This window comes from Galeopterus variegatus, unplaced genomic scaffold, assembly GCF_000696425.1.
Source record: "Galeopterus variegatus unplaced genomic scaffold, G_variegatus-3.0.2 Scaffold4739, whole genome shotgun sequence".
Taxonomy (NCBI): Eukaryota; Metazoa; Chordata; class Mammalia; order Dermoptera; family Cynocephalidae; genus Galeopterus; species Galeopterus variegatus.
Window position 1 is genome coordinate 91725 of NW_007730850.1, and position 4105 is coordinate 95829.

Sequence of the window (4105 nt, forward strand, 5' to 3'; positions counted from 1 at the left end):
CAAGTTCCGGCGTCCTTGCGGAGACTGATTGGGACTCGCGCTCCGCCGGTGACCACCGCGCCCGGCCGCTCGGTGACGGTCTGTTCCCGGGTGCCCCAAACTAGTTCTCGACGCCAGACTCGCGGCACTCACAGTGCCGAATTTTGGAAGAGCCTTTTTCTTTCTTTGCAGCACTTTACGTTGTACAGGTCTCCAAGGGGTGAGTAAACGGCGTTTGGAGAATGTAAGCCCCTCCACGCCAATTTCCTGACTGCGTTTAGATTGACAACTTGCAATATTGCTCGGAGTTCTCACCCCCGGGAGGTTTTTCTTAAGACGAAACACTGAGTGTGACTGTTCCTTTGGGCAATAAAAGTAACCACATACTGCTCGATTGCTTCTTGGATATTTTATTTCATGTCAGCGCAGCTAGAAGCACAGGCCTTGGGTCTGCAAGCACGAATATGAATCCAGCGACAGGCGTCTGTGCGACCTGCTGACTTTTCCACACACAGATTGATGGCACAGACATAACTGTCTCGTCAACCACACCCATCCCCACAGGAAATAAGACTATCGGTGTCATCTTTGATTAGGAAGGATAAGTTACACCCTGAGCTACTACTTTGTACGACACAGCCTTTATGAGCTGTAGCCACAAATGAAACAAAAAATTTTTAAATGCCGTAATTTGTACCCTAGAAGATGTTATTTTGTTACCCAAATTGCTTTTACTTTGTAGTTAATGATGCTTTCCTTTTTTATATTTTTGGCGATTTGATTTTGTTTAGATCAAGCTTACTTAAAAACTTCTCATGTAGAGGGTGGGGAATACTTATGGATTAGCTGCAGAAGTCTTCCATAAAGTTCTCAGACTGAGGTCTAGGCCAGTTTTACTCTATAACGAAACCTTTTCCCCCTATCCTGTTGGAACCTGGGTTGGGATCAAGCATGGAAATGCAGCCAAAACAGAAGTTGCAAGTTTTAGTGAAAATAGTATTTAACGTGTCACAGGAACCATGGTATGTTTTGCTTCAGGAGGTAATAATATTAAATGTGGTAGGCCTGATAAGATGAGCTTGAAGTATTCCTATTTGACAAGCCAGTTTTTATCCTAGGTCCTGTAAATTAGTATATAGCATTTCAGATTTCAGCATGACCTAAATTCAAGAATGTTGACTGGTTTATATCTTAAAACTAATCATTTAAGCATCGCAGATAGAAGTGAGTCTTTTAGTTTTACAAATTGTATAAGTTTTCAGTTTCATCAGATAACCTCTTTAAAAGAAATTCCTTTCTTTTAGTGGATTGTTTTTAATTTAAACACTGCCACACACACACAAAAGAACTTAAATCAAGCTTTTCTGTATTAAATTTTTTTAATTATATAGTTACCGGAAATACCTCATGCAGGAAAAAAATCATTTACATGCACTTCTTTTTCTTAAGGGACATTCTCATTTTCAAATGTTCTCATTTTTAAAAAGCATTCAAAAATTGATAAAATATTACCACAGAGGAGTTATTGCTCTTTTTTTTTTTTTAAACTACTTGTACAGAACTTGATATATGGGGAAATTATTTACTAGTACAAGTTTTAATTTGATAATAACCCTGCTTATGATTCACAATCTCTTGATAATTTCCGATTATGTAATTCAAATTGAGCTTGTTATATATGTGCCTCTTTGGAGCAATCATCTCAAGAAAAACTTGAGATAATGTACATAGGAGATGTTTTCATTTTAATTTCAATGTAGGAAAAGAATTTTCTCCACTTTTGTTGTTAGTTTATACTGGCAGTATGTGAGAAAGTGCTCAATGGCTATTAGCTAATCAGATTTCTTAGATACTACTGGTGCAAAGATGAAGTATATCAAGCTCAACATAGATTCATATTGCATTGCCAGACTGTCAGTCTGTAATCTTATTACTCGGTAAACTTTTCAGTGCCTGAGCAGAGAGCAGACATGGTGTGCCCTGTCAGTACTTTCTCTGACAGCAGAAGGACTGAGATTCAAATGTCACTGGTCCAGATGAGAAGAATTTTAGAGGAAACGGTTTAGTCAAATGCTGAATTCTTAGGAGGGAAAGTATTACATTAATCTAAGGTAATAATCATATTTTTGAAAATATATAAATAGATGTAGGGATTGCTGCAAAATGTGATTTTTTAAAAACCAACAACAAAGATAATTGAGTTTTTATATATGATATAAAAGCAACTTCAAGGTTATTTAGCAAAATCAAGCTTGTATCAAGGAAAAACATGGACATTGACTTCAGAACACTGGTCAGTATTGCACTGAAAAAGGCCACATGGTTTTTTACAAGGTGAAAGAATATATGTACATATCAAGGGGTGGGGGAGGTACCCTCCACTTCATTAGCATTCCTAGCACAATTGGCTAAATTGAACCTGGAGAACTCATTACTGGTAGGGATATTCTTTACTGGTAGTGATATTCTGAATAGGAAAAGCGTTTTGCCTCTTCAGTCTAGCCTTTACTGAGTACAAAAAGAATGCTGGCTACAGTAAATTATGAGCTTCCTTTTGAAGTGTTTAATAACTAGGTATGTTCTGTCTTCCTGGAATCTTCTTGCCTATTTCTCTCTGTTTCCCTGACTCCTACTTATCCAAAGGTCTCAGTTTAAATATCATTGACTTAAAGGGACCTTCCCTGGGACCCCAGCTGAAATTAAGTACCGTTAGTGTATTCAGTCATATTTCTCATAGTTTGTAATTACCCAGGTATTTATGTGAATGTTTGCTTAGTATCTGGGAACCACTTACACTGAATTCCAGAGAGAGCAGTGTCCATGTCTGTTTTGATCACTGCTGTGTAACTCCAGTGTATTTCATAGCAGTCTGGTAAATATGTACTCAATAAGTATGTTGAGTGAAAATGCTGTTAGAGCTTCTCCTAATTAGAGATTTTGTTAAAATATGAAATAATGTGTGTGTAGGGAGGAGGTGAGGGAGGGGGGAGAGGAAGGTAGATCAACTTGTGGTATTACCATGAAGTGACCCTCAAGTAAGTCCCCTAACCTCCAGGGCCATTGTCTGTAATAATAGGCAGATTAGGCTCAAGATACTTTTTTTTTTCTGGGAACCAGTCTGCTTGTGGGATCCGAACCCTCGGCGGGAGCGCCGCCGCACTCCCAAGCGGTGCACTATAGCAGTGCGCCACCGGGCCAGCCCGTCAAGATACTTTTAATGTCCTATTTTTTTATTCCATTTAACAGTGATGACAGATTACGTTAGCTCATTTGAATGGGATATATGACAGGTAACTCCCCATAAGAATATTTGAGATGTTCCAAATGAACACATTAGAAGTGCTTGCCAACTAGACAATGTTGTCATTATTTAGAACTTCTCATAGCTGTTAGAAACAACCATGTCTAATATATAATTTAAAAATAAATAAGATGTACTCTCGTTTCTGTTTTCTAATTGAATGATAAAGACAAAGAACTAACATACCAATGTTCATATATATTAGTTATTAGATTTCTTTTGATACTTAGTTTTAATACTTTGATACTTAGCCTTAATACCCTACATCTTGTTGCATCTTACAGAGCAAATCAGGGTTCCATAAACAAAATAAGTAGAGGAAAAACAGACGGGATAAGTGGGCAGAAGCTAGTATGATAGCTTCTTAGTTTTTTCTATTTGTGTTCATGCTAAAACTTTTAAAAATCATTTTTACACAAAATTATATAGTATTTTACGAATAGTAATTAGTTCTGGCAAGTTAGTCAACTATAATATTAGACAGTTACTGTTTTGGGCTAATATTAATAGGTAAAGTAAAATGGAAACTTAGTGGGAGGACATCCATCAAAATAAATTATTTAATACAGTGGTATCTTATATTTTGAAGTAGTTAACTTGCATACAGTATTATTCATAGATATTTTATTACTTTATTGTGAGTGGTGTTCAGCTTTTTAAAACAAGTTATAGGGCCGGCCCGGTGGCGCACTGCTACAGTGCGCCGCTTGGGAGCACGGCGGCGCTCCTACTGAGGGTTCGGATCCCACATACAGACCGGTTCCCGCTCACTGGCTGAGCGAGGTGCGGGCGCGACGCCGAGGGTTGCGATCCCGTTGCCGGTCC